This window comes from Budorcas taxicolor, chromosome 11 (genome assembly GCF_023091745.1).
Source record: "Budorcas taxicolor isolate Tak-1 chromosome 11, Takin1.1, whole genome shotgun sequence".
Lineage (NCBI taxonomy): Eukaryota > Metazoa > Chordata > Mammalia > Artiodactyla > Bovidae > Budorcas > Budorcas taxicolor.
The window spans coordinates 146591877-146613689 of record NC_068920.1 but is presented as its reverse complement, the minus strand read 5'-3'; the positions used below and the strand labels follow the sequence as shown (position 1 = coordinate 146613689).

General features: G+C 55.4%; 1 protein-coding gene across 3 annotated transcripts in view; it reads left to right on the top strand.

Moving 5' to 3' along the window:
- The window catches only part of HPCAL1 (hippocalcin like 1), a 124366-nt gene that overhangs the window by 62029 nt on the left and 40524 nt on the right, over positions 1 to 21813 (top strand). The window contains exon 1 of one of the 3 annotated variants that reach the window (XM_052648516.1): positions 19980 to 20092. The exons of the other annotated variants lie outside the window; for them this stretch is intronic. The gene's annotated coding sequence lies outside the window, so the exon portion shown is untranslated. Of the gene's footprint in view, positions 1 to 19979; positions 20093 to 21813 lie in introns of those variants that run through there. 3 annotated transcript variants of the gene reach the window in all.

Sequence of the window (21813 nt, the reverse complement as noted above, 5' to 3'; positions counted from 1 at the left end):
CCGTCTATCAGTAGCTTACTCAGGCATGTGCCACGCATCTGTGCGTAGCTGGGACCCTGTGGGAGTGAGATGGCCAGACACAGGCCCTGCTCTCATGGACCTCATTACCTAGCCTGTTGGCTGGGGGCCTCTGTGCCTATAAATATTAGATCAGGATGGGTGTGACTATCCTGGAAACCCTGGTGTACATGGCCACCCTGGGGCATTCGATGGTCATAGTCTCCCAGGTGATAGGGGGATTGGTCAGAAGTGGGTGGAGGGTGAAAGAAAGAACAAGCTGGTTTCATTTTCTTTCCATCATCTAGTGAGGAATGTTTGCAAAAGAACTCACATCTTGCTTTCTCTGAAATCTGAATCAGTTATCTTTCATTGTTATTGTTCAGTTGCTAAGTTGTGTCCGACACTTTGCAACCCCCTGGACTGCAGCATGCCAGGCTTCCCTGTCCTTCACTACCTCCTGGTGTTTGCTCAGATTTATGTCCATTGAGTTGGTGATGCCATCCAAACATCTCATTGTCGGTCGCTCCCTTCTCCTCCTGCCCTCAATCTTTTCTCGGCATTGGGGTCTTTTGCAGTGAGTCAGCTTTTTGCATCAGGTGGCCAAAGTATTGGAGCTTCAGCTTCAACATCAGTAACCTTAATTGCTTTCAAATGATTGGAAGGGAGAACTCTCAGCAAAGGATCTTGGCCAAGCCCAGCTCTCTCCTCATTGTTTTCGTGAAGCCAGTCCCATCTGGGACTTGAGATGGTCGATTTGTCAGTTACTTTGTTCCCTAAGCTGTGTGTGTAATGCTTATTAACATTCTGCTCACAGCCTTTGTTAGGTGTTAGGTGTTAGGTTAGATGTTGCTCAGTTATATCCGAAGGTTGGGCTCTCTTATGGAGAAGGCGATGGCACCTGATTCCAGTACTCTTGCCTGGAGAATCTCACGGACGGAGGAGCCTGGTGGGCTGCAGTCCATGGGATCACGAAGAGTCGGACACGACTGAGCGACTTCACTTTCACTTTTCACTTTCATGCATTGGAGAAGGAAATGACAACCCACTCCAGTGTTCTTGCCTGGAGAGTCCCAGGGATGGTGGGCTGCTGTCTATGGGGTTTCACAGAGTCGGACACAACTGAAGTGACTTAGCAGCAGCAGCAGGGCTCTCTTATGGTGACTGTGTCTTTCGATAATCACGTTAACATTTCCATGGCTCTTGAAAGCCTGCCGAGTGCTTTCATATACATCAGCTAATTTGATTCATGCAATATCCCCAGGACCTGGGGTTCTCGCCTCTCTTTCATAAGGAGGAAACCGAGACTCAGAGAGGTCGAGTGATGCGTCTGAGGTCACATAGCTGATACATGGTTGAGCAGAACCTCCGTGCTGGTTTGATTTGACTGTGCTGTCCTTGAGTTCAGGTTTCTCAATCCCGCCAGTCTTTATTGAGCGCTTGCTATAGGCAGTATCAAAGGGGAGAGTGGAGTGCAGGCAATAGCAGGCAGAGCTGCTAGGCAGACTGGTGGCTTTGGGGGAGGGTGGCAGCCTCAGGCCAGGGGAAGAGCCCCGGGCAGGTGTGTGGGTGGCGCCTGGACCATCAGGTGGGAACAGCACCTGTGGGAGGCTAGTATAGCAGCAGGCAGAGCCTCAAATGCCTCTGGGTCCTGCTCCCCTGAGAAGTTCAGGCTGGTGTTCTTGGGGGTTTATTTCTATGGAGAGACATCCGGGGAGAGTGGCAAGAATGGGGCAGGACCGTTTCTGCTCTTCCCTTGTTTAGATGAGCCTTCATTCCTTCGGGAAAGAAAGGTGATCCTGGGGATGGAAGGAGGCCCGGGCCTTCACAATGTGCTATTGTGGGCTGCAGCCAGTTGGCAGCCAGACGGGGGAGCGTAGCAGTCCCTGTGCTTATCTGCAAACAAGGGATCCCATTTCTGCCGCTGCAAAGAGAGGGAGGCAGGCCCCAAGGCTGTGCAAAATGCCCACTTGTTTCGGGGGGCACCTGCATGGCACCTGCCCCGGCCCCCACAATGAAGGGGGTGGGGAGCACTGCCTACCCTGTCCTCTGTCAGATAGAAGTGCTCCTTTAAGGGACTGCTTTGAATGGTGGCTTTTAGCAGAGACCTGGCCTGTATTGCTTCCTTTGTGGCTCAGCTGGTAAAGAATCCGCCTGTAATGCGGGAGACCTGGGTTCAATCTCTGGGTTGGGGAAGATCCCTTGGAGAAGGGAAAGGCTACCCAGTCCACTATTCTGCCCTGGAGAATTCCATGGACTATTATAGTCCACGGGGTTGCAAAGAGTCGGACATGACTGAAGCGACTTTTACTTCACTTTCACACTGGCCTGTATTAGAAAGGATGAGGTCGGGTGATTCCTGAGTAGTGAGGGATCTTAGGGTACTGCCTGGCTGGGACTCTCCAGCTCAGAGAGGGTAAGTGGTTTTCCCAAACACACAAAGCCTTGCGGAACCATTCTCTCTAGCTCATGCTGAGTTTTTTGAGGTTTTTTTTTTGAAATGGGCTTTGAAGATAAGTGGGATTCTCTCTTTTGTTTTTTTTCAAAGACAAATATAGTAAAGAGCAGTGTAGCCATTCTTCTGAGGTCAGTGTGACACTATGGCCAGGAGGAAGAGCATTTCTGCTTCAGAGGGCTTGGCCGCGTGAAGGGAGCAGTGTGCCCACCAGCGTGGGTGGGTGGAAGTCCCCCCACCGCCATCATCTCCGTTCTGCAGCCCCCAGACTTGGCCGTGTCCACGTGCGCTCTCTCTCGTAAACTTTTCCTGCAGTATTTCAGTTCTATGAGAGATGCTGAGGCGTCTCTGTGTTTCTGGAAGAGGTGACCCACTCCCCTCAGAACCACCAGGAGAGCTGGCTGGGTAAGTGAGACTCCTGGGACCTCCCAGACCGATTGGAATCCCCAGGGCGAGGCCTGGGACCTGCATTTTAAACCAGCTCCCAAGGTCAGCCAAGGTGTGAGTGCCCCTCACTCGGAGCCAGGACGGAGGTTCAGATCTTGAGCCTGCCCCGTGGCTGTGCCCTCAGATCAGCCGTTTCCCAGTCCCTGAGCCTTGGGATTTAGTGTGTAAGGCGGAGACACCATGCCTGCCTTGGAGGTCAAGATCGCCTAAGGTGTAGAAAACGTTCAGTGCCCGGGGCGTGGCGGCCTTCAGTGGACCTGCTCACTGGTGATCAGGGCAGGGTGATTTGGGGTGCAGAGGGGTGCAGGCGCTGGGTGGTGGGATATGCCCACTGGGAAGGCGTCTGGCCATGAGCAGCCTCCCGGAGGAGGTGGCCTTTGGGACTGGGGAAGAGACTGTGTTTAGGGCCTCGAAGCTGCAGCTTATGAAGAGCCTATAGGGACTCCTGGAGATGGTGCCCTCTGGCCCTCTGTCGGGTACCCGGACTCCCAGAACTTGGGGTTCTTTGGGGGCACTCAGAGCTGGCTTCTTGCTTGGGGAGGTGGTGTTGGAGTGCACCCACACGCTTGCCCTTCCCTTGGGGCTCCTGATTTTCCGAGTGTTGTCCGTCATATCCTCTGCTCTCCAGAGCAGCTGCAGACTGGGAGTGGCTGATGGAGGGCCTGGTGCCTGTGGAGGAGCCCCCAGGACCACCTGAACCTGACAGCTATTGAGAGGACACTCTCCCCTATTGGTTTCCACGGCACTTCCCTTCCCTTCCCTTGACTGCCTCCTTGCCCAAGTGTCCTTGCCCCTCCTGTCATGCCTTTCCCCCTTTCCTGGGGGGACTGAGCCCCCTCCTCTGTGCCTGCAGCCCTCCCACGGCAGGGGCAGCACCTACTTATAGGAGATGAGGGTCCTGCCACCACCCCCTGCCACCGCCCTGTGTTCCCACTGTGTATCCTTTAGTAGCTGGGACCTTGAACTCAGGAAGGCCCTTTCCTGAGCTGCACGCTCCCCCATCTAGGGGAGGTCACCTAGGTGTCGCCAGGCACGTGCATCCTGGCCCCTCTGACACCAGCCTGAAAATGACTTGCCCAGGGAGCTGGGTGGGAGGGGTTTGTGTCCCCCTCCCCTGCACACTCACACACACACACACACACACACACACTTTGGAACTAGAACTCAGGTCCTCTGACCCTGCTTTTGCTCCTCCCCGGTGATGCTCTTGAACAGTAAGTGAAAGTGAAAGCCGCTCAGTTGTGCCCAACTCTTTTTGACCCCAGGGACTATACAGTCCATGGAATTCTCCAGGCCAGAATACTGGAGTGGGTAGCTGTTCCCTTCCGCAGGGCATCTTCCCAACCCAGGGATCGAACCCAGGTCTCCTGCATGGCAAGTGGATTCTTTACCAGCTGGGCGGGTGCCCTCGCCATATACCTGCCCCAGGCCTTCAAGTTTCACCCAGGCTCTGAGAAGACGGCACGAGGGAGCCCCAAGAAGCCGATCTGGACCTAACCCGGGTCTTCTGCTTTCTGGAGCCCGCTCCTCCCACCATCTTCCCGAGGCCGCACCTCTCCTACTGGATGCAAGTCCCCACCACCCGTGTCCTGTGGGCCCGCCCTGAGTGCCCACCAGACCGGAATGTGGACCCTGAGGGGTGCTTTGTGCACCAGAAGCGCTCCCTGCTGGGCTCCTGCAAATAGCAAAATCTCAAAACTCACCTACAGCTCTGGTTTTCCCAGAGAACATGTGTCTGACCATCCCCAGCTGACGGCACTTGGCCCACCTGATCTGAAGCTTCCTTCCTCCGTGGCCCGTCCATAGCCTCAGCCTCCCACCTCAGTGGCTCCAGCCTTACTTCGGTGGCCTCTGGTCCCTGCCCTGCCTGCCTCTAGGCTCCCGCAGCCCTGCACTCCCCTGGACTGTATACTGTCCTGGTTTCTACTCCTCGGCATGGACACTGCCTGTGCATCTCTGAGCCTCCAGCGGTAGGCACAGGGAGCCCTTGGCACTTGGCGCCAGTGTTTGACCTTAAATCAAGGAGGCTAGAGCTGCAGGAACCCCTGAATTTTTGTCAAAGTACCAGAAAAGCTCTTGTCCCCTTGCACGGCCCCCTGACTAGAGCCCCCCATGGATCCTTGGAATTGCAGTGAGCCTCATGCTGGGGGAGGGTCTGCCCTGGACACCTGCGCTGCCCAGGGTCCTCGTGAGTCACATGGTTCTTAGTGCCTGTCCCGGGACTTTGCGAGTGCACGTGTGCACGTGTGTGTTAGTGTGTGCCGGCCCACAGGTGTGCACCCATGGTCACTGGACTGGAGGCCCCGAGCGCAGGGCAGGTCCCTCTCCTCTTTGTCCCCCAGACTGGCATTTAATCCCATGGTCAGTGGAGCTTTGGTGACTGCTGGGGACCTTTCTCAGGATCCTTTTGACGCCTCACGATGCTGCAGGCGCTCAGTCCCGGAGCTCCGCGTGTCATGTCCTCATTGCTCCCTGGCCCACCTCCCATGGTCTCCGCAGTATTTCCTCTGGGTCACCGCCACCTTCCCCCACTGCCCCCAGGGACAGCGTGGGGCGCCGGGGCTCCGGGTCCCGGGTGTGTGTTTGGGTTTGAATGATGCGTGTTTACTGAGCTTCCCTGCTGCCCGCACCAGCAGCTCCAAATGACATTTCAGGAATTGAATTACGACATTTCAGTACTTGCAGAATCCAGGAATAGATAATTTGATTATATCTGTTGGAAGTCATTGCCACAACTGGCTCCGTTTCTTCGCCAACATCCCTCCCTTGTGGGGAGAGACAGCAGAGGAATGCCACAAGCCCTCATTGTCCTCGGAGCGCGTCTCCCAAGCCGGTGGCCTTTCCTTGGGGTTGGGGAGAAGCCCTAGGCTGCCTCCAGGCAGGACCCGGGCCTACCTTGTGTGCCCCTAGTGCCCGATTGCCCAGCCTGCCCTGTGTGGCAGAGCTGACCCAGCACCCAGACCGGCTGAAGGTGCCGCTCTGGGGTGGCGGCCAAGGCAGAGGTCTGTTCCTCCCGCATGATGGGCCAGGGAGCGGGGGCGACCCCGCCGTGCCTGAAGCTGCATCAGGACTCTCCAGGCCTGATCTCTGGGCTCCATCTCGCCTCTTCCAGGTTGTTTCTTTGGGGCTCACATGTCCCATGGCCGACTGCTGCTTTCTCTGCCTCCTAGGGAATTCTCTCTGGGGTTTCCCAGCCTCGTGGTATCAGTGAACCTGTCAAGGTCACAGGGCGCCCTTCTTGGCTCTTCAAGGACATCTGCCTTCCTGCCTTCTGGCCGGGAGTCCAGCGGCTGGTTGAGTGTAGACACGTGCCCTGGGCACCTGTCTGGGTTCTGTGTGGAGCTGAGCTGAGCCCTGGCCTGGCCCCTGTCCAGGGCGTGAGCCCAGACGTGTCTGCTGAGACAGGGGGAAACCCTCCCAGCAGTGAGACAGGGAGCAGGTGTAGACCCCGGTGTCCAGGAAGAAGTGAGTTTTCCTAATGAACTTAAGAAGAGAGGTTCTGAGCCAGGAAGGACAGCTCGATGCCGGCTCCTGCCCTCCTTCCCCTCTGCTCTTTCGGGGCCCTTCTCTCCGTGTTCTCAGCCTGAGGACGTAGCTGGAGCCTCTTGCTTGGGTGGTTTTAGGCGTAGGGTTAGGCTCCATGGGATCCAGGCCCAGGGCTTGTTGTTTAGTCACTCAGCCATGTCCAGTTCTTTGTGACCCCATGGTCTGTAGCCCGCCAGACTCCTCTGTCCATGGGATTCTCCAGGCAAGAATACTGGAGTGGGTTGCCATGCCCATCTCCAGGGGATGTTCCTGACCCAGGGATCAAACCCAGGTCTTCTGCCTTGGCAGGCAGATTCTTTACCATCTGAGCTACCAGGGGCTTCCCAGGGCTGGGAACCCGCTTTTGTCTTCCATGTGGGGCCTGAGCCCTGTTCCGGACACGGACCTGCGGGAGTGTAGCCAAGCTCCAAGCAGTGAGAAGGGGGCTGGCACAGGGCAGGAGGCAGGTTGATAACACAGGTCTTGTTTGTGGTCGCTTTAACGAGCAGGGCCCGTGGACCCCCTGGTTGTCTCTGGTTCAGTTCCTTCTGATGAACAGCAGGTTCAACCACCACGGAACCTGCTCCTGCCCCAGGGGCTCTCTGGCCAGTGAGAGGTGTCCTCACAGTGGTCCTGAAACGGCTCCCGTGACAAGCAGTGCCGTGGGAGGGACCTGAGGAGGAGGTGGCAGTTGAGCCAGTCAACGTTGTCACCTGTTTGATTCCCTCTTTTGTTGTTTCTGTATGTTACTTATTTATTTTTTTATTTTTTCTGCCTGTGCCATGTGGCATGTGAGATCTTAGTTCCCTGACCAGATATCAAACCTATGCTCCCTGCATTGGGAACACGGAGTATTAACTCCTGGGCCCCCCAGGAAAGTCCCTTGATTCCTCCCTAATCAAATAGTATATGCTGTGTTTGGATCCACCAGAGAAAGCTGCATGAGAGCTCAAAGGAAGCATGACTTCAGCTAGACCGGAATTAATTATGCTTTAAGAGGTTCAACTTGGGATTTTGAAAAAAGTGAAAGGCACTGGCCTCGCTGGGCCACTCCCAGTGTGTCCTTGAAACCTTTCCACTCCTTGAAATGTACTTCTAAACATTCTGGAAAAACCAACTTTCTCCTTCCATCAACAGCCCTTATCTCCACATGCAGGCACACACCTACCTGGTCCACTTATCTTTGAGAGCCGACTGGGCTGGGCCCCCAGGGCTGCTGGGGACTCAGGTATTATGTTTGGCAGCCTGCCCAGGGCAGGCCAAGCTTGTCCTTGGAGGGGGCCCCAGTGGAAGGAGCGGAATGAACCTAGGAGCCCTTTCCTTCTTTCTCTCCTGAGTCCCCCTCTCCCCTTGGTTAGTCCCTGCTTCCCCATCCCAACGCCTCTTCTTAGTTCGCTTCCAGCCTGGTTCCCAACCATCCCAGTGGCGCTGGGGCGTGGGGTGGAGGACAGAGCCGCAGCACCTGTGAGTGTGTGTCCATCGTGTCCACGGCTGCATGCACGGAACCTGGTGTGTGTGTGTGGTGTGTGTGTGTGCACATGTGCTCACAGGGGACTTTGGGGTTAGGATTTTTTGGCTGTTCTGTGTTTGTCCCCAGCTGTGGAAGTTCAAGGCCCCTGTGTGCAGAACCAGACTGTCTCTCTGAGGATCGGTTCATGGGCTGCAGGCAGGAAGAGGAGGTGCTGGCCTCCGGGTGGCTTGGATCGCCTCAGAGCTGAGTGGAGTCCCTCGTGTCGGCGGCCTCATGGCGCCAGGCCGGGTTTGGCCCCAGTCCTGATCAGGAAGCCGCAGTGGGTGGCAGGCTGTGACTGGGTTCACTGCACTTGGACAGTTCTCTGCTCCTTAACAGGCTGCTTCCCATCCTTATTTCCTCTGCCCGACGAGCCTGCAGATGCAGAAATGTACCTCGAGGGCCTGCGCTCTCTTACCTAAAAAGCCCAAGAGCCCCATGGCTTACCTGTCGGTGTCTGGTGAACAGACTGCAGTCTCATTTCACCAGCTGGCTCTGCTCGCCCCTTGGCTCCGTGTCCGGTTCTGATCGTTCTTCAACTGGGGCTGAAGATCTAATGTGCCGCGTTTCCGGGGTGCGAGCCGCGTGGCTCTGCGGGCTACGTGGCTCAGGTGAGGGTGGAGGGGTGCTTCTTCGGGGCGCAGTTTGGTTCTGCCTAAGTGTGTTGAGTGCCCGTTCCCTGCCCTCCATCAATTATTAACCCCCTACTGTGTTCCAGACGCTGCGCTCCACGCGGGGGGCACACGATGGGTGAGGCTTGATGCCCGAGAGCCCAGGTGGGTTGGGAGGTGAGCAGGGAGGCATATATGAGAGACGGTGTCGTGGGCACTGCCACTGGGGCAGCGGGAGCCCACGCTCCCTGGCCTGTAAGCTGAAGCTGGTCCTGGGGGAGATGGTTAGCCCCCCATGGCCTCTGGAAGCCCCCTGGACTCTCTCCCTGCCCCTGATGTTTCAGTGCCTCCCTGAGTTAGCAGATCAGCACCACAGGGGCCCCCTCCAGCCTCATTGTCCCCACGCTGGCCTTGCCCCGCAGGTGGGACAGTCTTGAACAGGTGTGATACTGGGGGCTGAGAGCTCCAGCCAAGGCCGGGCCACTGAGGCCAGCAGGCCTGGGCGCCTAGGATGCTCCAGGACAGAGAGCAGCCTGCGGGCTGGGAGAGGCGGGCGGGCCGACTGGAATGGGAGACTGGCAGGAAACTGAGGCCTGGAGCAGCGGGCTTTGTCCTGGGAGGAACAGGTCCAGCCCCCCCACCCCACCCCCCAGCACATTCAAGACACTGCCGCTTCTCCATGAATAAGACATGAGATGGTCAGAGCCCTCGATGTAGCATTGTTATCATCTGACTTGATAATAGAAAAATTAAAATTTAAAGTGATCTAAAGTGACAAGTGACAGGAATGTTCCTAGAAACCGGAGACTGGGTGGCGGAGCAGGTCCCAGGACAGATGGTAGCAGACAAAAAAGCCCCTGGAGGGGGTGGGTTTCAATGTTTCAGAGTCCTTAGTCGGGGACCAAAGGTCCCTTGATTCCAGGGCCGGGGGGCTTTGGAGGAGATCCCCATCTTCAGTGCCCTGGGTCCCAGGCCTAGGCCGAGTCACACACCGTGGTTTGGTTGCAGGGTGCAGGCTCCGTGGCCCTGGGGTGGCTCCTTCCTGCTGGGGTCCAGAGCCGACCCCTTGGACCTGAGGCCCCCTTCTCACTGAGAGCCCCCTTCACCCCCACACCAGCCTCGGGGAGCAGACGCTCCTCCGCCCGGCCCTGGGCAGTTGCAGGCCCATGGGAAGCGGAGGGCCCTGGCCTGCCCCAGCAGCGCCCCCGCCCTGAAGGTTTGGATGTTCCCATTCCTAACCAGAGGGCCCTGGGGATTCTTAATCCAAGCTCCCCACCCTGCCTCCCCTGAGTCCTGCAGGAAAGGCCTGGCTCCCAGGGCAGCGGAGCAGGCATGGGTGTATCTCGCTCAAAGATGAACCCATGATAAGGGTCCGGGTGAGGCAGGACTGGGGGCTGAAGGGGGCGTGTTGGGTGGAAAGGAGAGAGTGCTTTGGCCTATAGGTCTGCACCAGCCTCTTAGAAGGGCATGGGAGCTGAGCTGGGACAGAGAGGAGGCAGGCAGGACTTTCTGATGCATTTTAGTCTGTGTTTTCCCCCCAGGGGCCTCTAGGAAAATCCAGCTGGATGAGTCCTCACATCCCCGCTCCCCTGACTGGCTGTCCCCAAGCTCAGGGTGACCTGGCTGGGTTAGCTACCCGCCCCCCACCGTGTCCCTACAGTCCTGTGCCTCCCCTTCCTTCCTTCTGGGTGTCCTAGATCTTCCCCTGAGCCGCTGGGCCACGACCTCCGGGTCACTGGGGCAGAACGCCAGCGCCCAGGGGACAGGACCACATAACACACTTATTTTAATTAGAAGAGTTATGTAACAACCTAAGTTGGCAGAATACAGGGCAAAAAAAAAAAAATCACTGATGGTGGCCTCCCTGCATGGGCCCTCTCTCCTCTGTGTGTTCCCTTCTCATCTTGTTTGTTTTCATTTCAGGGTCGACACCTACCTTCCAGGGTTGCCTGTTGCCCTTCACTTGGCAGTTCTTGGTGGTCTTTACAGAGTGTCCTGGGGAGCGGGGGCTGTTTCTCTTCACTGTTTATGGTGCACAGGATGCAGAGATGGGGCCCTGTCCTGCCCCCTAGGGGATGACCCTCCAGATGTGAGGCCTGGTTTGGAGCCAGCCAGCGCCCTGTGCCTGCCTGGCCAGAGCTGGGTGCAGGCGAGGCCTGACTCCCAGGGTCATGCAGGTGGAGAGACACAGGTACATCAAGTTTAAAGATAAACACATGACAAGGGTCCAAGTGAGGCAGGAGGGAGTCCGGAGAAGAGCTCTTGCGTGCAGAGGGAGAGAGTGCTTTTGACTATAGGTTCTGCAGTGGCCTCTTGGAAGGGCCTGGGAGCTAAGGTGGGACAGAGAGGAGGCAGACAGAACCCCACCCCCTCACCCCTGTCTCCATGTCACCAGCAGCAGCTTTGAGATGGTGTCCTAACCCCGCCGTCCTCCCTGGTGAGGATCAGTCTGCAATTACCTCATCTGTTTGCCTGTGATTGGTCGATGGTCTGTCTCTTCTGCTCCGGGGAGGATGCCTAAGGGATGGGACTTTGTTGGCCTACTGGCCACATGGGAGAGATGCCTTAAACTACTGCCTGGACAGATAGGACAGGGAGGGGTGATAGGCTGACATCTGTGCAACAGAAGAATCCAGAAGGGTGGTCTTTGCAGGGGGATCTGAGCCCAGAGGGGGCCTGGGGGTCTCTTCCCTAGTCAGCTGTCTTTTGAGAAGAAAAATGAGACAATTGTACAAAAACAAGACAGTGTGGGGAGGGGAGAGAATACCTACCTATCCTCCCAGTGCAGAGGCAACACTTTGGTGTACATGCTACCCTGGGATGCCCTGGACAGATCCCAAATCCTACAGATGTGATTTCATATGTGGGATAATTCCTCAACTACTGTTAGGGAGCCTGTGTGTGTGTGTGTGTGTGTGTGTGTGTGTTTTCATTAGCGATGTTTTGTTCTTTATACAATTCACCTAGCAGCACTGTATCGACAAGGAACCTGTCCTTCCTGGACACCCTGCTACTCATCCTGGGGCTGGGGTGGTGGGGGGGCGCTTTTCTGTGTCACGGCAGTCTGGGTGAAGCACAGTGGCAGGAAGAATGGACATGGCCCCCACCCCTACTTCATATCACTTAAGAAACTCAAGACAAAGCTGTCAGACAAGCCACAGAGGAAGAACACAGATTACAGCTACGTCATCATCACTGCTGGTACTTACATTAACTGTATCATTATTTGTTGGGATGAATGTGAATTCTGAAGTCGGAACTGACCTGGATTTAAGCCCCTGATCATCCTCTTTGCAGCCAGATGACCTTGGATGAGTTGGCTCCCTTATGTATGTCAGGGACAGTCCCTCCCTCTGAGAATTGGAGGAGAAAGTGAAACCCCAAAAAAGTGTCTATGACAAGCCCTTGTGCACACGGTGTGCTAAGCACATGTTGGCTGCCTTTCTGCCCTTCTTTTGTGTTTGGTAAAATACGAGGAAATCAACTGAAAAACTATTAATTACTTTTTCTATTTAACTATCAATTATTTCTCCTGAAATAATAAGGAGAGTTGTTGGAAAGCTGATACGTATTCATATTAGCCATGACCACTCATTAACATATAATTTTGAAAGATCCCATTCTTGTGCTGAAAATGTTATGTCAGTGGTTACACAACCATATACCTTTGTCAAAACCCATTGAAACATATACTTAAAATGAGTGAGTTTTATAGTATGTGAATTATACCTTAAAGAGCTTAACTTAAAAAAAAAGACCCCATTTTTAATGCCAACAAAGCATATGAAAATAGCCAGGTCTAGCAGCAGCAGATGAAGAAAAAAATGACATTTAAATATTCCAGTTTTGTTTCCTTGCTACAAGTAGTTATACATATTAGTTCATCATTCAACAGGCATTTATTGAGTGCCTGCTCTGTGCTGAGCTTTGTTTAAGGCTCTGAGGACCCACCTGAAAAGTAATGACAAACCTCTCGTCTCAAGAGGTCCACATTTCTTGGGGAGACCTAAAGTAAATGTGATGAGTGAATAAACTGTACCACCTGTCAGGTGCTATGTGCCCCAGGAAGGCTTTGAGCAGGGTGGTGGGGAGAGGAAGCAAGTTGCTGGAAGGTCTTATAATTTTAGGCAAGTCGGTGATGGGAGACCTCATTAAGAAGGTGATATGTGTTCTGTAAAGCAATTATCCTTCGATTTAAAAATAAATTAATTAAAAAAAACAAGAAGGTGATAGTGAGCAAAGTGTGGGGACCGCTGTCCAGGAGGGTAGTTCAGGCCCAGCCAGTACCAGACCCCCGGGAGAGTGGAGCTTCCAGGCGTGGCGGACAGGGAGCAATTCGGGGCAGCCTCGGAAATCTGAATGAGTGAGGACATAAACCCTTGTCACCGAGCAGGGCAGCCCCCTTCGTGACTGTCACACAGTGCATATTTCATGAAAGTTTACCATCATGAGGCTATATCTTTTATATACTGTGTTGTAAAGCAGCAGAATAGTTTACTGAAAAATGTTAGTCTATTTATTAAAATCATCCTTTGTGGCCTGACTTTGCAGGCTTTGTTACTGTTTCATTCCTCTGAGGGCCCAACAGTTTGTTAAACCAATGCCCTGCTGTTCAGTGCTTGCTCCTTCCAGAAGGTGACACCAAGAAGTGTGGGGGAAGCCGGACAGCAGGGGTGACGTCCGCCCTAAATGGCCGAATGGGAAGGGGGCGGAGCTGAACCACAGCTGAAGGCCGGTGCCGCGTGTGTCCAGACTTGCTGGACCCTCTGGGTTTATCCTGTTTCTCCATTGCTTTAGATGCCACATTGCTGCTGCTGCGAAGTTTGCGTCCCAGTCTGCGGACTCTAGTAAAGTGGCCTTGCCCACTGCAGCTACCTGGCTGGCACCTGAGTGCCCGGCCACACAGTACCCCTCCCACCTGGGCATGGCTCCCTCCACTCCTCCTGGTCGGTCTCCAAGCCCCAACCCCCTGCAAGCCCTCCCTGCTGGAAGCTTCCCTTCCTCTCTGCTCACATCTCCCTCCTGCACATTGAGGGTCTCCCTAGCAGATGAGCAGCTCCCAGGGCAGTGCCCAGGGCCAAGGTTATTCACCAAAATGCATGACCCAGACCTGCCTGCCTCTCTCCCCTCTTCCACTCCACCCAGGTGCTGGGTTTGGTACCGAGACACAAAAGTGGTTCTTAGGAAGTTCTCTTCTGAAGAACCGTTAGCCCAGGGTGGAAAGTAAACACAGGAACACACAGGAACATTGAGAATCATTTTCGGGGGCACAAGCGGCCAAGGGGCCTTGGAAGGCACCAGGGGAGAGGGCATCGGAGCGGGTGCAGAGGAGCTGCCTGAGCAGAAGGTATGGGGCTGGGCTGGCCTCTTCCTTTCAGACTAAAGGCCTTTGTTGAGCAAGGTGGTAATTTCCAGGCCTGTGCCCTCCTGTGGGCTGGGTTTTGGGGGGACAGGATGACCCTGGCCCTGTGGAATAACTGGTTTGGATTTAGGCCAAAGCAGCATCTTGACGCTGCATTCAGCTATCTGGATTCTCTGGCATATTCCAGCACCGGGACTCAACAGCTACAGAATGGAGGAAGGGATATTCTCAGTGTTTGGAAGTTTGGGAAGGGACTACCTCGAACGGGAGCATGGGGCTCATTTGCTTGAGGAGTTAACACTTCCAAGGCCCAAGGGGATCACAGAGATGTGGTTGCAGCTGTCAGTTTTATATCTTGTCTGCACCCCCCCTCCCCACAAAGAAGGTGCCTGCCGTGTGGTCCAGGACTTGGGGCCTGGGGGAGCCTGCTGTCCTCTGGGTATCTGTTGTGGAGAAGCATGTCCTTCAAAGTGTCTTTGCTCTGAGTACACATGTGAAAGACTCATTGTGAAAGGGTCAAAAATGAGCAAAAGAAGAAAGCAACGCAGGCCTACGGTTCAGAGATTATCACAGCTAACACTTGGGGCCGTGTCTTCTGGTCAGTATTTATTTACAGAGAGGTGAAGAGACGTTGCGGTATGTTGTCATCGATGTCATTTAGTATCATTTCAGCCCATGTATCCATGTCATTAAAAAGTGTCTGTAAACGTTTAATGCAAAATCACAGGGTTTTGAACTTGGCAATGGTTCTTCCCAGCCTTCTCGTTCCATGGAAGGAGGCCTTTGTGTCCCTGACCTCTCCTGGGGACATCAGAGCAGGGTGGGCGTTGGGACTGGATGTGACCCTGTGAGCTGCCCCCCCAGCCCCCAGCCCGAGCTCCCTGGGTCTCTCTGCCTTCATCTGCCAGACGTACATTTGTGTCTCCGGCGCACGGGTCTGCGATTGTCCGCCTGAGCAAGTGATTCCAGAGACGGGTCTTGACGTCACCGCCGCCGCCCCGGAACCCTGTTTCCCTCTTTCTGTTTATAAAACATCCTTCACTGTGTTTCTCAGAAAAATTGTGCAGATGATAGAGGTGTTACTTGTGGTAGTTAATTTTGTAAAGATTTGATATTATTCTTATTTATGTTTATTTTTTGGCTGTGCGGCGCGTGGGATCTTAGTTCTCCAACCAAGGATCGAACCCGTGTCCCCTGTACTGGAAGCATGGAGTCTTAACCTCTGGGCCGCCAGGGAAGTCTGGGAGTTAATTTGAGGGGGGAGGTGTTGATGGTACTGGGAGACAGGTATGAGGGTGGCCATACATGAGGGCACACACCCCAGCTTTTTGATGGGCTGGGCTGTCAGAGGACAGTTGTGGGCCCAGCCATTCAAGCCAGGCACAGCTGGGCCTCTGGGAACAGGAGCAGAATATTGGGGGTTAGATGGCCTCACCGGCAGTCAGATGACCAGAGGCCTTGAGTGACGGGGTGGCTCTTGCCAACCGAGTCTGCCCACTGCTTTACATGATGCATATCAGATTGGCCAAGGGTACAAAACCGGAGTACTGTCAAATTCCAGACGCGCTGGTAGGTTGAAAGGAGGAGGGGATGTAAGGTGAATTGAACAGGGTAAAAGGTAAGCTTTGCACTTCGGTTGAGCACAGATTCATTCACTCATGAATGTTCAGGTTTGAGGAAAAAAATGGGAAGATGTGGGAGGCTTCTGTGCACACGCAATCCTGGCTCCTCCTGGTCGGTCTCCGCAGGCAGTGCAGCAGCCCCTGAGCTGGCATCCGCAGCGGGCCTGGCTGGGGGTCTTCTGGGTAGAGCTCCCTGGGGACCAGGGGGCCTTCTTGTAAGGGAAGGTGGGCTTCCTGCACCGGGCCCACCTGCAGGTCCAGACAGGCATTGTCCTCGCTGCACAAATGCCTCATCCCTAAAGAGGTGTTGGCCAAGCCAGCTGTGCACCTGTGGGTTATGTTGTCTTTTAACCACAGTAAATTGACAGTTTTCAGAAGTCCAGCCGTCAGACAGCAAGTGCATGAGGCTGGAGTGGTCTGGGGATACAAGGCTCCTGTGCCCTGGGGATGGTGAGGGGGTAGTGGGCAGGCCGCCAGAGGCCAGCCAGCCTTCTCAGGGGCCAGAGAGCGTGCAGCGGTGCTGCTGTGGGCTGGGCGGGCATGGATGTGTGTTTGCTGTTTGTGTCTTAAAGACGACTGACTTTCTCCCCCCAGGCCAGCCCTGCTGGACACAAGCCTGTGGGCCCCCGGCAAAGACCTCCCTGTCATGCTCCTCTTAGGCCCCCTTTCACTTGGGAGCTGCGGGTGCTGACCGCAGCTGCCCACTGACCTGTGATGTGTCAGTTGCCCCTGCCTGGATGAGGGAATGTCTTAGAAGTCCTCGGAAAAGCTGCTCCCTAGTCCACAACCCCCTGCATTTCCTGTCTCTGCCTGGCTGGCTCTTATTCATCTTTCGGTCTCCATTTAGATGTCACCCCCTCCAAGAAGCCTTCCTGGATCCTTAGATAGGACTGAAAGTCTCATCACGGCCCCCTCGAATCCTGCACTCGCTATCCTCACGGCACCTGTCACTTGCCTCATAATCTGATGCACCTGAGTGAACTCCTTGAAAGCAAGAATTATACATATTCCCTGTTGCATCGTGACACCTGGGACAGTGCCTGGCACATAGCAGGTGTTCGGTTAAATGTGTTTTGAATGAGTGAAAGGATGCACGGATGAGACTTCCATTTCATCTCTGAGACCACCCTTTCCCACGGGAAGGGTCAGGTGTGGGAACCACTGGTGTTTTGGTTGGCCTGGGTCACCGGGACAGAGGCAGCCCTCACGGGGCTTATGCTACCCCGAGAGCGGGGCTTCCTGAATCCTTGCCCACTGCCTCTGAGTGGGGTGAATGTAAAGCGTGGGTGTGGTCTCCACGGCAGGCCAGCGGCAAAGATTGCCCATCCTCCTATTCCTGCCTGCCCACAGCAGGCCTGGGACCCGAGTACTTCTTGTAGCCCCTGCAGATCTCAGAGAAGCCTGGGGAAGGGGGCTTCTTTATGTGAGACCCTACAGCAGTGAGGGCCTCCCTGGTGGCTCGGACGATAAAGCGTCTGTTTGCCATGCAGGAGACCTGGGTTCGATCCCTGGATTGGGAAGATCCCCTGGAGAAGGAAATGGCAGCCCACTCCATTATTCTTGCCTAGAAAATCCCATGGACGGAGGAGCCTGGTGGGCTACAGTCCATGGGGTCTCAAAGAGTCGCACACAACTGAGCGACTTCACTTTCTTTCATAGCAGTGGGGGCAGGGTAGCTCTGTGCCCTGCAAGACCTTCCACCCAGCATTTGGGGGTGAGAGCGTGGTTCCATGAGCTCTGCACTCTTCTGGCCCCTAGACGCTGAAACCAGTGGAGAAGTGGACCCCAGTGACAAGCCGCAGGGGACTGCGTTTACATCAGGGTCTTGTCCTGGTGGACAGCTTGGACTGCATGACTGCTTGTTGTGGGGTGACCTGTGCTGTGGGGTGTTTAGGAGCATCCTTGCCTTTACCCCTCAGGTGCCAATAGATGACCCCCGCCTCCACCCCCAGTTATAATGACCAGGAATGTCTCCAGACACAAACACACACACACACACCATTTTCCCTGGTAGTTCTGGATTTGCAAGCTTGCTCTACGGCCAGAATCAGCGTCCTGCTACTTGAAAAAGTGAAAGTGAAAGGCGTTCCATTGTGTCTGACTCTTTGCGACCCCACAGTCCATGGAATTCTCGGCCTCACTCTTTTTTTTTTTTCTAATATAAATTTACTTATTTTAATTGGAGGCTAATTACTTTACAATATTGTATCGGTTTTGCAGTTGTAGGCAGATGGCTGAGCCACTGCTGACCTCTGCCGTTGGGGCAGAGTGTGGGGAAGGACCAGGTTAGAATGTCGTTTCTCCAGGCAGGTCAGATAAGCCCTATCTCCCTCGCAAGGAGAGAGGTGAGCAGTGTCCTTTTTTTAAAGATATGTATTTATTTGACTGCACTGGGTCTTAGTTTCAGCATGTGGGACCCAGTTCCCTGACCAGGAATCGAACCCGAGCCCCCTGCTTTGGGAGTGTGGCATCTTAGTCACCAGACCACCAGGGAAGGCCCAGAAGTGTAATTCTTGCAGAAGATCCCGGTGTAAGGATAGGGACGGAGGGACAGACCCGACCGGCTCATATCACATGGGACCAGTCTACAAGAGGCAGCTTTCAGCTGGCCTTAGTGATGCGGGCCTCAGTGGCCCCTCTCATGCGGTCACTGCTTCACCCCTACACTTCTGTGGGACTCTGTCCCCTCCCCAGCCCCTCCCCCATGCTAGACACCAAGTAGCAGTCCCAACAGAGTGTGTTTAGACTGAGCCAGGGGGAATGGGAAGCTTCCCTGAGGAAGGGACCCTGGGGACCGAGGAAATAGCGGTGCTGGGTCTGGCCTTGGCAGTCAGAATCCTCAGACTTCTCCGCTATGAACTGAGCCAAGGCTGGGATCAAAGCTACAAACACGGGCACGAGAGGCAGGCAGAGCCCCACGAGTGGGCTCCGCCTAGCACCCGTGCGTGACAGTTGCTCTGCAAATGTTCTTTCTTGTCGTCCTTCCAGGAGCCCCCCACCTTGAGCACCTGGGGCCCCCAGAGGCCACAGACTTGACCCCGGCTACTCGGGTCTGTGAGGCAGCCCAGCTGCTGTGGTCGATCAGAGGGGGGCACTCAGGGACTCCAGCACTTTCTCAGCTCCAAGGTGTCAGAAATGCAGTGCCCCGGGCTGAACCCCAGAGGGTGTATGGGGGCAGGGCCTAGGCATCTGCATTTGAGTGAGCAGGCCAGCTCCAGGCTTGTGTCCTGACGGGTGGGAGGTGGGCCCTGGAAGGGAGGTCTTGGGAGACTGTGGGTGGGAGGCATCTCGTTGCCACCGAGTCCTCCGGTGTGGATGCTCTGCCAGGAGCCCCAAGCCTCCTGGGCCGGGCCGAAGGGGTTGTGATCTCCCCACGAGACACTGGGCTGGTTTCAGTCGTGGACGTGGAATGGAGAGCAGTGTGGGCAGCTCCTGGCAAGAGCCGTCTACACCGGGGTGGTGGCGGGACTCTGTGTCGCCTGGCTGAGCCGTGCTGCTAATAGGATTCGCAGAGCATTTCGGCTGCCGCAGCAACCCAGAAGCTGATCATTTGCGGAGGAATGAATAATTTATTTGTGTTTTCAGATGACTTATCCCTTCATCACGGATACGACGGCTCAGCTGCGCGCGCTCTGTTGGCTGCAGAATAAGAGGCTTCGCGGGAGGACTTGCTTAAATCCTCCACGGCCGCCCGTTTGCAGGCTGCTTTGCAGGCTGCGTTTCAGGGATGCCCAGATCCTCTCTGGTGCTTTCCTTTCTTTGTGGGAAAGTTATACTTTTCCTCCTGGCCACCTGCTTCAGGAAGCACAGCCTGGGCACCAGCTGGCCTGGTGGTGGTTTCAGGGTGGACCGGCAGCTAAGGTGTTAACACCAACAATGCGGTTGAGTTCTGACAGGGGGAGGGGGAGGTTTCCAGTTTCTGTGTGTGACCAGCTGAAAGCTACACACGATTGCAGTCACCCTTAAGAATCCCCGATTTTTACGCTTGCTAGTTCCCACGTTGCCCCTCCCCACTCCCCCAGTGACCTTCCTGACTCCAGCCTCAGTTCTGCTACTCTTTCTGCCCAGGCTGCCACAACCATCTTCCTCCTAGTCCCTTGCCCGAGAGCCCTCTGTGGCTCCCTATTGCCACAAGCCACCTGGCCCCAGCATTCAAGGTCCTCCGTGGTCTGGCTGTGTCATTCACTGCAGCCTCAACTAGAATCTCCTCTCCCTCTGAGCGGCCTGCTTGCTGACTCACTCATTAGACACCAACTGAGAGTCGGTGTGCCTCCAGGCCCCGTGCATAGGAGACGTGGGAGCAGAATGCGTCCCTCCCAGAGCTCAGTCTAGAAGGGCCAGGAGCCCCAGCAGGCGGCTTCCAGGCAGCCTCATGGACCCGCAGGAGCCCCAGAAAGGAGGGGAGGCCGCATGGGAAAGTCTCTGAATTTTTCCATGTCCTCAGTCTACCGCTCTTGGTGGGATTGAGGCTCCGAGGGCACCTGGACTGGGGCCTGATTACCCAGGTCCTCAAATGGAAAGTGCTGGGGCCTTGGGACCACCAGGGCTTCAGAGAGGCGAGGGGTGAGTATCTGGAGCCTGGACCTGAGGAGACTGCTCTGCGGGGAGCCTGGCTGGGAGCCCCTCAGCCCACCCTTCCTGCCTCTACAAAGACCCCACCCCAGGGCCCACCCTCTGCCCTGCTTTGCACGTCTTGCTTAATTACACTTAAATAATTAGTGCCACTCTTCTTGCTCCTTTATTGCTTCTGGAGGGCAGGGTTTGGTCTCTGGCAGGTCCTGTGGCCTGCACGGCTGGTCGGCTCCGCTGGCATAGAACTCACTGTCTGACTGTGTGACCTTGGGAAAGTGGCTTAACCTCTCTGACCCTATCTGTTGGTGGACGATGATCCTGAGATGGGGGCAAGGTGTGAGTGCACCCAGTGATCCTGAGGTGGAGCCTTAAACGCTAGGAGTTTAAGGAGCTTCCATGTGAATGTGTTACCTCCTGTGGTTCCTGCACCCCCCGCCCCGGGAATTCATGGGATGGGAGCAGCCCCAAAGGATGGACCACTTGCCTGGGGCCACATGGTGACATGTCAGAGTCCAAATCCGACACTCTTGGGACCATTTCCATGAGAAGAGGGTGCCTGGTCCCCAGCCTCCACTTTGGGTGCTCTAGTACCTGCTGTCCAGAGGAGGCAGGTGCAGTAAGGGCTCCCCACCCCCCAGCCCCGGCTAAAACTGGCCACGACAGTGGGCCTGTCTGTGGGCAGAACGTGCCCCACATAGAAATGGCTGCATAGGCTCTGGATTCCTCCCCACTCCCCGCCTCCCTGGACCAGCCGGTGTTTCCCCCGTGGCCGCCTCATTGTTCTCTGTTGGCAAAGCTTTGCTTTTTCTTCCTCCCTCCGGAACAGGAGGCGCCTCAGACGCCGCCGGGAAGAACTCCAGGCAGGGATTTTATGGCCCCCGGTCCCTTTGGCATCAGGAGCTGGTCGGGGCGGGGGCGGGGGCGGGGGGTGGGGATTGGATCTGTGGCCTGAGCTCCGGAGGTTCCAAGAATTCATTAGTGGGCAATGAGCCATTTTATTTTCGTTCCTGCCCACCGAGAATCAGGAGTGAACAAGCTTGGATTTTATGTCAGAAGGAAAAGCAGCGCCTTTAGAAGTGACCTGCCACCTCTACCCCTGCCCCTACCACTGCGGGGTCCTAAGGAGGTCCCTTTTTTGCCACCCTCACTTCCAGGGACTCTTACCATCCTTTCCCCAGTACCCAGTATTTTTGTAGCACTCTCTGGTTGTCAGAGTTCTACAACAATTGTGCTTAAAATAAAAAGGTGAACTCCTTGCCCTGTCCTCTGAGCCCCTGCTCCCCCAACCCCCCACTGCTCCCCACTTCTGCCTGTTGGCCATGCTTCGGCCACACTCACTTTCTTGCTGCTCCTTGACGATGCCAAGCATGCTCTACCCCAGGGCCTTTGCATTTGCTGCCCCTTCTGCCGAGAGCCCTCATCATAAGTCTATCCTTTCCTTTTCACATGTGTCCCTGACTCTGAGCATCCAAGCAAGAGTTATCGCCCCGACCCCAACCCACCCTGGCGTGCTCAGTTGCTCAGTTGTGTCCAACTCTTTGTGACCCCGTGAACTGTAGCTTGTCAGGCTCCTCTGTCCATGGGATTTCCCAGGTAGCAGTACCGGAGTGGGTTGCCATTTCCTTCTCCAGGAGATCTTCCACAGCCCGGGATTGAACCTGCGTCTCCTGCACTGGCCGGCGGATTCTTGGCCATTGAGCCACCCTCAGTCT